This window comes from Eutrigla gurnardus (assembly GCF_963514095.1).
Source record: "Eutrigla gurnardus genome assembly, chromosome: 4".
NCBI classification, from domain to species: domain Eukaryota; kingdom Metazoa; phylum Chordata; class Actinopteri; order Perciformes; family Triglidae; genus Eutrigla; species Eutrigla gurnardus.
In genome coordinates, this window is record NC_139918.1 from 10,385,233 (window position 1) to 10,398,954 (window position 13,722).

At 39.4% G+C, this 13,722-nt stretch overlaps 1 long non-coding RNA gene across 1 annotated transcript; it reads left to right on the forward strand.

Moving 5' to 3' along the window:
- The first annotated feature begins 6,046 nt into the window (after positions 1-6,046).
- Positions 6,047-13,071, forward strand: LOC311013011. The gene is made up of 3 exons (XR_014597099.1): positions 6,047-6,124; positions 7,242-7,316; positions 11,978-13,071. It is a non-coding gene; the product is annotated as an uncharacterized lncRNA (long non-coding RNA).
- Positions 13,072-13,722: the final 651 nt, after the last annotated feature.

Consider the following 13,722-nt stretch of genomic DNA (forward strand, 5'->3'; position numbering starts at 1 on the left):
TCAGCCATGGTCGGGATGCGCTCTGACCTCTCCGCACTTCGCGAGTTCCCGTCAAGGAAGCGAGCTGAAGTTGCCAATAACCGGGAGGAAGTGGCTAAGTCAAGGGCAGCGAAAGCTGCAGAGTACAGTGAGGATGGCAGATAAGCCTTGGCTTCTCCCGCTTTCCCTTTCGGCCATGTGTATTTTACTATGTGAAAATGATGTGTGATGATGATTTAACTGACATGCCCGAAATAAACAAATAAACTAAACTAAGTTAGCTCCCTGGTATAACTCCCAAACTCGTAAATTAAAACAAAAATTGCGTAAACTTGAAACCATCTGGCGCTCCACCAAACTGGAAGAATCCCGCCTAGTTTGGCAGGACTGTCTTAAAATATATAATAAGGCTCTCCGTAATGCCAGAGCAGCCTACTACTCATCTTTAATAGAGGAAAATAAAAACAACCCTAGATTTATTTTCAGTACTGTAGCCAGGCTGACAAAGAGTACAGCTCTACTGAGCCATGCATTCCTAGAGATCTTAGTAGTAACGACTTTATGAACTTTTTTAATGATAAAATTCTAGCAATCTGCGACAAAATTACTTGCATCTTGCCTTCAATTGGAACCGCATTACCCTCAAACTCAGGAGTTTTAGAACTAGCATTAAGACCTGATATATATTTAGACTGCTTTTCTCCAATCAACCTAAACCAACTAACGTCAATGATCTCTTCTTCTAAACCTTCAACCTGTCTCCTAGACCCGATACCAACCAGGCTACTGAAAGAAGTCTTACCCTTAGTTAGCGCGTCGCTATTAGATATGATCAATGTGTCTTTATTAACAGGCTATGTGCCACAGTCATTTAAAGTAGCTGTAATTAAACCTCTTCTTAAGAAGCCTACTCTAGATCCAGGGGTTTTATCAAACTACAGACCAATATCAAATCTTCCTTTTCTCTCTAAGATCCTTGAGAAAGTAGTCGCCAATCAGCTGTGTGACTTTCTCAACAATAACAGTCTACTTGAGGACTTCCAGTCAGGATTTAGAGTACATCATAGTACAGAGACAGCTCTGGTGAAAATTACAAATGACCTTCTTATTGCTTCTGACAAAGGACTGGTTTCTGTACTTGTTCTGCTAGATCTTAGTGCTGCATTTGACACCATTAACCATGAGATTCTAATATGTAGACTGGAAAAATTAATTGGCATCAAAGGAAACGCATTAAGCTGGTTTAAGTCCTATCTATCCAATCGATCTCAGTTTGTGCATGTCAATGAAAAATCCTCCAGGGACACTGAAGTTAAATACGGTGTTCCTCAAAGTTCTGTGCTCGGACCAATTCTTTTCAACTTATATATGCTTCCTTTAGGCAACATTATTAGAAGACACTTTATAAACTTCCATTGTTATGCTGATGATACTCAGTTATATCTATTGATCAAGCCTGAAGAAACCAATCAGCTAGTTAAACTCCAGGCATGTGTTGATGACATAAAATCCTGGATGACCTGCAATTTCCTGATGTTAAACTCAGAGAAAACGGAAGTTATTGTACTTGGGCCTAAAATCCTCCGAAGCTCGCTGTCTAAAGATATAGCGACTATTGATGGGATTGCCATCGCCTCAAATGCTACTGTAAGAAACCTTATCTTTGATCAGGACCTGTCCTTTGACTCGCATATTAAACAAACCACGAGGACAGCCTACTTTCACCTGCGTAACATTACTAAAATTAGGCCAATGCTGTCTCAAAAAGATGCAGAAAAACTTGTCCACGCATTTGTTACCTCAAGGCTGGACTATTGTAATTCTTTATTATCAGGCTGCTCTAATAAATCTCTTAAATCTCTCCAGCTGGTCCAGAATGCTGCAGCTTGTGTTCTGACTAAAACCAGAAGAAGGGATCACATTTTTCCTGTATTAGCTTCTCTGCACTGGCTCCCAGTAAAATCCAGAATAGAATTTAAAATCCTTCTCCTCACTTACAAGGCTCTTAATGGACAGGCACCATCATATCTTAAAGAGCTCATTAAACCCTACTGTCCTCCTAGAGCACTACGCTCTCAGAATAAAGGGTTACTTGTAGTTCCTAAAGTCTCCAAAATTAGAACAGGGGCCAGAGCTTTCAGCCTTCAAGGTCCTCTTCTGTGGAACCGTCTTCCGTTTCTGGTTCGTGAGGCAGACACTGTTCCCACATTTAAGAGTAGGCTTAAAACCTTTCTCTTTGACACCGCTTATAGCTAGGGCTGGCTCAGGTTTGCCCTGAGCCAGCTCTTGGTTAAGCTGCTATAGGCCTAGACTGCTGGGGGATTATAGTGACACACTGAGCCTCTCTCTCTCTCTCTCTCTCTCTCTCTCTCTCACGCTCTCTCTGTGTATGTTCCCCCGGAGTTCCTGTACTCTCTTGCCTAGCAGGTCTCCCTGGACCGTGGTGGAACCTGATCTGTGTGTGACTGCTCAACTACTCCTGCTTTCTGGTCTACGGCGACGTGGTTGGGATGGATCCATCTCGGCGTGGCTGTGCCTGCTGCCATAGACTACTACTGTTGATACTATTGCTTCTGTTAATACCACCACTACTGTTAATGCTACTACTACCATACCAACACCAAATGCAGTTGGAACCCAAGAGCCTGGGCTGCACAAGATTTCTGCCTAAAAGCCTATTAAGGCAGTTTCTTCTCGCCACTGTCGCTGTAACGCTTGCCCCTGGGTGATGTTGGGAATTTAAAATTGTGTTGACTCTTGAAATTTTGAGCGTATTCTAGTCCTGCTCAAGTGTCCTGAGATGACTTCTGTTGTGATTTGACACTATAAATAAAATTGAATTGAATAAAATTGAATTGAATATATTTTAAATTGTTTTTATACAGTAATGTACAGTAAATTACGTTTGTGTTTGTACAAATACTACTCATTACTTCTAAAAAAACCCATAAAATCACCTTAACCACACATGCTTAATGACCTGATTTTTTATGGAAAACACTACAGATTTCTGTAATTTTACGTACATTTCTTCATTATCATTATCAGAAAAAAATCTGTAAAATCACATCACATTTTATGTAAAATTACATTAGAATATGAAAGAAACATGTTAAATTACCTTCAAAAACATAGTAATAATGTAATATTATATTATTGGTAATTACATGTAATTCTAAAGGTAAATATTTAAATTACTGCTAGTATCTGTTAATTTACAGTTATTACATTGTCTTATGGAAAATGGTAATAAACCTGTGAAAACATACAGAAAATTGTATGTAAAATTAGAGTTAAAGCTGTACAAATACAATGAATTGTCATTAAAAAACATAATATTGATGTAATCTTACATTTTGGTTAATTAACTGTGATTTTAAAAATAAAGCCTGAAATTACTAAAAATATCTGTAAATCTACTGGCATTTCATTGTTTTATTGGAAAACAGGAACAATCTGTAAAAAAAACTACAGAATATTTCCTGTAAAATAAAATAAAACGTTTACAGTGAACGTGTGTCAGACGTCTTGTACTAACAAAACTTTGACGTTGAATAATTACCTTTTTGATGACTAAATTCTAACGTCTGGACAACATACATCCAGAACGTTAGTCTGACATAAAATATAGTCGTCTAATGACGTTGAAATTTGGTTGGTTTAAAGTTTGGGTGTTATATAACTGATATCCAACGTCGGATATATGTCTGGTGCCAACTTCATTTTGACATATGATTCTGACATTTATGGTGACCAAAAACCAACGTCCATGTAACGTCTAATTTCAACATCTTTTGACATAGGAATATGGACGTCAAGTGACGTTAATATTTTGTTGTTTTTAAGTTGTGGTGTTAGGCAACCAAAACCCAACGTGTGTCAGACGTCTTGTACTAACAAAACTTTGACGTTGAATAATGACCTTTTTGATGACTAAATTCTAACGTCTGGACAACATACATCCAGAACGTTAGTTTGACATAAGATATAGTCGTCTAATGACGTTGAAATTTGGTTGGTTCAAAGTTTGGGTGTTACATAAATGATATCCAATGTGGGACCAATGTCTGATGCCAACGTCATTTTGATATATGATTCTGACATTTATGGTGACCAAAACCCAATGTCTTTTCAACGCCATGATTTAAACGTTTACAGAATCGTGACATTCTGACATCCTTTTACATAAAAATGTTGTTGCTTTTAAGTTGTGGCAATAAGTAACTAAAATCCAATGTCTTGCAAACATCTAAAACTATCCGTCTGGCTTAGAAAACGTCAACTTTAACATCATAATGATAACATCGAAACAATGTAATATTCTAACATTGTTTGTTTGACGATATTTTGTTGGTTTTAAGTTAGGGTTAAGTAGCTAACTAATATACAATTTCATAATAATGTCTGATGCCAATTTTGACATAATAACATTTATGGTGACCTTTTTCTAACATCTGTTAAACGTTTAATATTAGCAAGCACATAATTCTGACATTGAGATTTTGTTGGTTTTAATTTGTGGTGATAAAGGCCTAATTAAAATCGAACCTCATCCACATCAGTCAGTGTCAGTAGAGGATCAGTGTCAGTATCGGATCTGACCATGCATGTCTGGGGATGTGATTTAAGAGCTAAATATTTTCATAACCCTTGATGCCATCAAGCAAGAGAATCTCTTTAAAGTGTATCTGCATCTACAATTTACACTGTCGGCCTGTTTTGCTTGACACAAACTGTGAACTACATATCCTGTTCATAATCGACCTGTAACCAGTGTTGCCAGAATGAGTTTAGAAATATAATTTTTCAGTCACATTCAAAATAAAATGTGTGGTATTGGGCCTATGCATTGCATCTTTACAAGCGGCTCATTCAGTTCAACCTGCATATCACCATCCACAAAGCCCTGCGTGAGGAGATGAGCTTGTAAAACTGTATGGACTGTCATGGAGATATTGCGGATCTCACTTCAACCCTGGTGCAGAGGTGATAGACTAGCTGTTATGGGATAGGGTTAAATGAAACTGTTTTATTTAAAATAAAAAATAAATACAAAAAATAAGCTTGGCAGCAGCAGCTAGTTACCACCAGGCCAAGCTCATGCTCCAGCAGCAGTCAACTTTCACCAGGCTCAGGCTCCAGCAGCAGCCAGCTACCAGGCCAAACTCAAGCTTCAGCGGCAGCAGCAGCTACCGCAAGGCAAGCTTCAGCAGCAGCAGCTACCGATAGGCTAAACTAGGCTTGAGCAGCAGTACCGCCAGGCCAAGTTGGCTCCAGCTGCAGCCAGCTTCCATCAGGCCAGGCCGAGGCTGCAGTGCTAGTACAGGAATTCGGGATGCCTCGGGCATTAACTGCTGGTGTTGATTGATGATTACTTTATGATTTGCCTTCTTGATGAACAATCACATGATTCTAAACACATCACTGTTTGATCCATTTCATTTGAATCACAAATAGTGCTGTCATGATTCAAATTTTGATCCTGATATTCTTTGCATCAAACTGTTGCAGTGCTGTATTAGGTATCTTTTGTTTTCTAGTACAGCTGTAACCATTATTGAATTACAATATTATTTTCTGTTTATGTATTTTTCATCACAGTATTTCCATGACATTCACAAAATATTGCTCTAGGCCACCATGAATTGTGGGACATATTATCATTATTATTATTATTTTTTATTCATCAACTTTCACCAAAAAAAACATTCAAATGTAACAGGCAAAAACATAAAAAAAAACAAGATTGAGTCGGCAATCAAGGGAACGCCCACAAACACGTCACTTCCGGTAAGCGCCGTGTGGATCACTGACCCAGTATTTTAAAATATACGGACAACAATCGACCCCGATCGTACTGATTGTTTTTATATCTTTGCAGCAGATAAAAGTGATTCAAACTACAACATGACAGCGGACAAGACTGTAAGGTTTAAAATGCGGACAGGGAGAATGGTTTGTTTTCCCCCACGGCTCTTGCCGGATGTGATGTTTTTGTAGGCGTTCCCTTGCCGACTCAATCCAAAAATAAATAAACCAGAGGAAAAAGCAGAAACAGACCCGCCGTGTGAAGACCCCGCCCACACACGGCGACGAGTCAGCGCGGTACACCACACCAGAGGAGACTACCTGCCACCTTGAAATTGTCACAGGTAATTGTCTTCTAAATGTTGAACATGTGTGTGAATGTAATTAGAGTTTGCTGTTTTTCTCAATTCATCATGCAAGTGCGGGAACAAAGTCTGGAGGTTTGTTTGTTGCCGTTTGTAAACTAAAACATTCAAACTGAGCCCCTTCTCTCGGGCTCAACTGCAGCCTCCTGCCAGCAGCAGTTATCAGGAGTGAAAAGAAAAAAAAATACAGTCCAAGTGCAGCTCTGTAGCCGTGGACCAATACCCGGCCGCCACCAAGAACGGGAGCCTTGACGAGTAACGTAAGGGTAGTCGAGTCGAGTGAGCTGTTTTAGCGGTGGCGGCTAGCATCCACCGCTAGCATTAGTTTCCCAGCTCACCACAACAGCCCTCTTTCTCATTACCACTGGGCTACCGTTGCTTGTGATGGCCAGGTATCGGTTCGTGGCTCCAATGCTTCACTCGGACTGTATTTCTTTTTTTTTGTGGTCCTGACAACAACTGCTGCTGAGAGAGTGGGGGATGTGCTAGCATCCGGGACAGCTAGCGGGGCCAGCAGCCCTCCTCAGTGAGTTTCGCTTTCGCTGCACAGAGCTTCACGGAGCTCTTCTTCTTTTCTTAACCTTAAGGCCCCATCAGGGACATTTTTGTCTATTTGGGCAACATTTTCATCTTCTTTTGGCCACCATTTTGTCTGTGTTGGTGACATTGACATAACTTAAACATATTTTTCATTTTTATATGACAGTTTACCAGCAAATAGTGCTATTCTTCAAATCTAAACCTTTACATCACAGAATGCATGATTGTTTTTTGTTAAAACAATTAGATTAAAAAATGTGGTTAAATGGGATTTTTAATGGGAGTTTTTTGTGGGGGATTTTCATTAAAAAAAACAGTGACATCAAGGAATCAAATTGGCATTTCAAGGGTTTAAATCCTCAGAATTATGGAATATTTGGTAGTTTTGGAGAGAGAAGTGGTTTAAGAGATTCAAGCTAAAAAAAAAAAAGCTGAAAATGTTTTTAATCGGTTAGATTCTTAGAGCAGTTTTTCGTAAGTGTGTATTTGTAGGATATTTGCATTTATGTCGTCTTCATCACCCCCCTAAGGCTCTCCAGGTACTTAAAGAACATTTCAGGACTTATTAACCTGGCTTTGTGGGCATTGAGAGGAAAAGTACTTGGACGGTCGACATAAACAAAGGTAAGGAAAATGTGTGAATTAGTTCGGCTTTGATAAAAGTAGATTATTTTATTTTTTCCCTCTTTATAACAGAAAAAGAAGTCAAAGAAGTCAAAAACCTCTAATGTTTGTGGGATTTTGTTTTTTAGATCATGGCATGTCCTATCTGCGGCGTTGGTGAAAAATCCGCTCTGAAGCGTCAGCAATTGCACTAGAAAGTAGCAGTGAAGATGATTGCCCTGAAAATTTGGATCACAACCAGCGTGATGTACAAGATGAAGTTGAAGATTTTGTACTAGAGGGAAGCAGTACCTTACAAGAAGCGAGTGAACCTGTTGATACAGATACTGATTCTGATTTTGGATACAGAGAATATTTGTCAACTGATTCTGAAGAGAAGTAAATGTGGTAGAAGTCAAATTAATGAATTGCTTGGTATTTTGAAAGATGAAGGTTTAGATGTGCCGAAGGATTCAAGGACATTATTGAAAACACCTCGTCAAATCCAGACAGAGGACAAGTGTGGTGGTCAATATGCTTACTTTGGGATTGAGTGCTCTTTTGTGAAAATGATTTCTAGGAACAGCAATTTTTTGAAACATTCAAACTCTGTGGACCTATCGGTGAACGTTGATGGAGTTCCTCTGTTCAAGTCATCTAAAGCCCAGTTCTGGCCAATCATCTTTCGTTTCAGTGACTTAAACCATTCGCACTTTTTTATGGTGACTCTAAACCTAACTCGGTTGATCATTTTCTTGAAGACTTTTTAGCTGAATACACAGAACTACAGAGAACGCACATCACTGTGAATGGCAAACAAATCCACGTGTGCATCAAGGCTTTTGTTTGTGATGCTCCAGCTTGAGCGTTCTTAAAGTGTGTAAAAGGACATACTGGATATCACTGCTGTGAAAGATGCACGATTAAGGGAGAGTATAAGAACAAAAGAATTGTGTTCCAAGGAGACTACCCATTGAGAAGTGATCGAGATTTCTCCAATGGACTTTATATTCATCATCAGGTTGGAGTATCCCCTTTAGTTAATGTAGGAATTGGAAGTGTGTCAGGTTTTCCTCTTGATTATATGCACTTAGTATGTCTAGGAGTTGTAAAAAGACTGCTGTGCTTTCTGAAACAAGGACCACCTCAGTGTAGACTGTCACAGAGAAAAGTAGGGGAGATTTCAACTCTTCTTGTGTCTCTGCCTGGGAAGCTTCCCAGTGAATTTGCTCGCCAACCCAGGCCATTGTCTGAATTAGATCGGTGGAAAGCCACAGAATTTAGGCAATTCCTTCTATATACTGGACCTGTAGTTTTGAAAAAGGTTTTGCACAAAAATGTATATGAACACTTTCTCTGCCTAACAGTAGCGATATCAATCCTTCTGGACTCCAGTGAGAGGACACGTTCTGCTTACATGGACTATGCCAAACAACTGCTATGCTATTTTGTAGACAAATGTCAGCATATATACACAGACAGTTTTTTGGTGTATAATGTGCACAACTTAAGGCATCTGTCAGATGACTGTAAACATTTCAAGTGTTCACTCAATGACATATCTGCATTTGCCTTTGAAAAAAAATTTTGAGGAAGTTTTGCGGAAGTAGTTTTTGGAGTAAGTAATTTATACCGTGTCTTATTTCTATTCTTTTTAAAGCCATGTTTTTTAAGTTGTCTGTATGTTATATTTCAGGATGGCTTGGGTTAGGGCAGTGTGGCAAGAAAATAAACGTCAGGAAGAGGGAACAGTGCCAGACAGCTGGGTCGACACCAAGAAGACGTTGCTGTTCTGGCCAAAGGTGGCAAATGCTGCCAAACATTTGAAAGAACAGCGGACACCAACTGATAGTTGGAACTCGTTTCCAATTATAAAAATCTAAATGAGATCTGGTAGGTCCAGTTACATTGTTTGTGTGCATTTTGTTTTGAATTCAGTATCATGAATTGACACCATTTTGCTTTGTTATGTTTATTGTAATACATTATTAATAGATGACTTCAAAACATGCGAGGAGTTGGACTTAACCAGTGCTACAGAAGTGGAAGAGGAAGCAGTAATGGAAAGGAGAAAAAGAAAATCTAAGCCATTGAATGATTTTCTTTTAGGTACCAAATCTTATCTTTCAAAATAGTTGTTCATGTATAACTTTAAGAATTATTTCATGCGAACCCTACTGTTTTCATGAACTACTTCCTTTCTACCCTATTTTGCAGCACTTCACTCAAAAATAGTGCAGCTTGAAAGCTATTTACATTGTTGCATATTTTCCTAAAATTGAAATGAATTGAAGTGAATGACGGATTAAACAGTAATGAAAATAATTGTTTTTGTTTCTTGAATTAGATGATCTTGACAGTGCAGTCAGTGACAATGAGCCGGAAGTTGAAGATGGCGAAGGTTCCAACTTAAGTGAAGGTTGGTTATATTTGTTTTGTCCTCTTCTGTTATGTAGTACTTGTGATGAGGTCATAGGATATGAAAACACTTATGTGACAAATAACATGTATTGTCTTTTAGAGATGCAGTGATGCATAGTTTAAGTGAGGAAACAATGTCGAGGGAACAATGGACAGTTTAAAACTGGGCCGTTAAACTGCCCGTGTGGGTATTTAAAGCTTCAGTAGGTAACAACTATTCAGTCATATTTGCTGGAACTGTCACTTTATTCTGATAGTCGGACATTAAGCCAATCGCAGCTCTTACACGTCATAGTAAGCTGACGAAAGTGAAAATAAAGTCTGCGACTTGGTTGGAAATTTCAAGATGATAGACTGTCAGGTTCCTCTATTAGCCTCTGTCAACCCCCCTCCCTCCCTCCACACATGCAGACACACACACAAGATGAGTGTGTTTCATGGTAAGAGAGATGTGAGATCGTTTTGGAGTCTCCGGTAGTACTGGGTGAAGTACCGCCACTACTTTAAAAAAAGTTTTCTTGAGAGCACGGCAGTGGACTCAGCATCCAAGGCTCTGGCTGTATGGCTGCTGCAGCTTCAATATGGAAGTAGTCATTGGTTGTTCACATAAGACCAGTTTTGCTCAATGTTCAGATGTATTTAAAAATATTATCTTCCGTATATTGTTCATCTCCATTGTCTTTGCTTAAAAAAAGATCTTTTTTTTTTTTTTTTTTTTTTGCAGAGCTAGAACTTCCTGTTCCTCCAAGGAAGCTGCAACGCGTTCAAGAGAGGGAGTCTCAGGCGTGCTTGTCAACGTTGTCAACACCATCAATCCCCGCCCTCTTCCACACCTCAGGCTACCAGGCCAAAAAAAGGTTCTACAGGACTTAATTCAATACATAAATATTTTGCCCTAACAGGATAGGGACCCATACACAGTGGTATGCTACTATACTAATGTTTTAGATTTACAATTAAAAGTAGTGTACTTATTTTAAACTCAGAAAAAAAAAACGCTCAGTTGAATGGTTGTGAGGATTAAAATAGATGTCGCCAAGTTGGCTATGCTGCTGCACAAAACTTTCAAAACTTTGTCGGCTATAACTGGTCCGGTATTGGCCCAATTGCCAAAATATTTACATCAGTACAAATCTACAACACATACAATGGCAGACAGCGACCACTGCAGTTAACTGGTGGAAGATCTAGCTAAAACATTTTAAAAACTCATTCATGGGAGTGTGATGGGACAGGAATGAAAATCCACTCCTGTCTCTCCCTGTCGTTTGCAGGTCTATATTTTTGTAATGTTGAATAATTAAACTGCAGGTTGTTGCTACAGGAAAGGAGCTGATGGATCAGATTCGGTGGATATATTGAACTTGTACTAAAAGGAGCTGTATGTAAGACTGTGGCTAAAACTATTGCTGCAGTCGTTTCCCCCCTCAGGTGACCTGACAGGTGTTCCGCACGTTCACCATCACTTTATTAACCATCGGCTCCATTTCACCTAATTTCCTCCCTCTTTTCCAGCTTTCACTTTGTACTTCTAAGGGCGGCTGTAGCTCAGTGGGTAGGGCTGGTGACTAGTGACTAGATCGGAAGGTCGCTGGTTCAAATCCCGGCTCCCGGAACTGAGCTACATGTCGAAGTATCCTTGAGGTGGCACTTTGTGTGGCAGCCACTGCCATCAGTAAGGGTCCTGCGATGTGTACCCTGGCCTTCGGCCATCAAGTAAAACTGGATTTGGCCCCAGTAAGCCCTGCAACCCCTTAGGGGGAAAAACGTTAGGGGGCAACATCCCCGCAACCATCACGGATAAGCGGAAAAAGAAAACGGAATGGAACGTTGTACTTCTCTTTGGCTTTAGGTGCTGCAGCTCAAACTATCTTCTCACGACAGAGACACAAGCTGCTTATTTCTACCGTGTGATATCAAGGAAATGATCACAATAACCGATAATAGAAATGGATTATTATTTTTTTTTTTTTAATCGCAATCTCAATTGGAGATAATTTCATCTCACAGCCGTAGCTGCAGCTCAGTGGTCTCAGTCAAATGCAAATAACATTTTTAAATGTGAATATTCTCACTGTACTAGATCAGTATTTCAAATTAATATGATTAGTCTCTGGTGACATTGAGTGATTTTATGATTACTTGCTGTACATTTCTTATACAGCTCCTTTAACTGCAAAAGTAATTTACATTGGAAATGATTTGTCTTAAGTTTAGTCTGAAAAATAGCTTAACCATTACATTTTCTTTGATTCTTGTAGCTTCCCAGAAAACTCAGCCCACTGCAGAAGACCAGAGGAGTCAATCTTCTCTGTCTCTCTCAAGAGGACCATCAACCACTCCAGTACAGAAAAAAAACTCCCCATACCCAATGCCAGAAGCAAGTAAGTATATAGTATAAAACATATAAAAGGAACTGCTTATTGATATGTGTTAAAAGAAAAAAAAAAGAAAAAGTAATTATTTTGCAATATCAGATCTTTGAAATTTAATTGTACATTAAAGACTTGGGAAACCAAAAATAAATATGTTCTAAGTTTAAAAATACCACAGGAAAAAATATTATTAACCATTTGAAGGGCTAAAAAACTTGTTAAGTATATAAAATTATGCATCAAAGTAGTCAATAAATGAGCAGCATTCTCTGCCTCAGGATGGTGGGGGTATGTCCGCAGCAGGCAAAGAAACCACGCCCCATTGCAGAAGAACTAGGCCTTACTGTACAAAGAACTCTCTGATACAACCTTAAAAGTGTATGTGTCGTCATAAAATAAAGGGAAAGTGACCTCAAACACACCGCCCCACGAGTCTTTAGCAGAGACGCGGTTGATAAAATCTTCAGGAAATATTTCTTACTTTATATGGTAGTTCTCCAATATGTAAGACTGATTTAAACTAAAATAAAAACATGATGGTTTTAATAAAATGTATGATCTTGGTAGACGGCAAACAGCAAATGCTGTTGGACAGAACAACAAAAACATACAAACGGGACGGCAAGACAGTACGTGCCACGATATTCCTATGGCGATGTTCAAACATCACATCCGGTTGAGGATACCGTTGTGGCAAATACAACATATATGTAGAATAGGGAAGCCCACAATATCAGATCTCAGATCAGAGATGAGATTGAGATACAACAACAGCACCTCGCCCCAGCAACCGGTGGGCAATGCCGCTCGTGATGTTACGGGATTGGATAAAAGGGTCAGGTTACATCTGACCCATTTGTATAATGTTAGTGCCCCCCACTGGACTTAGATATATCTATACAAATACTTATTTACCTGTAGAAATCATTTGAGAGACATGTCGGACTGCGGATTACCAGTAAAATGTGTAGATTAACACCTAACACAAAAGTGTGTTTTTCCCGAGGCAGCATCATGGAGAGGAGTAAGCGATCCAAAGTCTGGCTACACTTCACGAAACGCCATATAATTCTGCTGTGTGTAATCAGTGCAATGCTGTAATTTCGTGTAAGGGTGCAAACACCAGCAACATGCTAAAACATTTGGCTACCCAGCATGGAATTAAGTGCCAAGAATGCCATGTGTTCAAAAGCCTGCGTACGAGTCAAACAGGCTCCACAATGTCCTCCGTTGATGACGGTAACGTTCACATTAAATATCCTGCATTAGCAGGATGTCGCCTTGCTACTGCAGTTTTTATAGTAGTAGCGTAGCTTTTATAAATGATACCGACCTATACAAATGTCATGCATTTTAGATGATAGCTCTCAGGCAGCTGGCCCCTCGACATCGGCTCAAGTTACCGCTTTCACGCTAGCTGCTCAGGGTCCAGGAGCCAGGTGGAATGAGGAGAAGATGCACGAATGTCACCAGGCAGTGACCAAGTTCATTGTGAAAGGCTTACATCCTTTCTCCACTGTAGAGCAACAGTAGGTGGTCAATGAAACCAACAGCTAGTATGTAGGTCTATTACAGTCCATTTTAGCCCATACAGTGTTTATACAGTGAACTTTTAAGATTAACTTCACAGT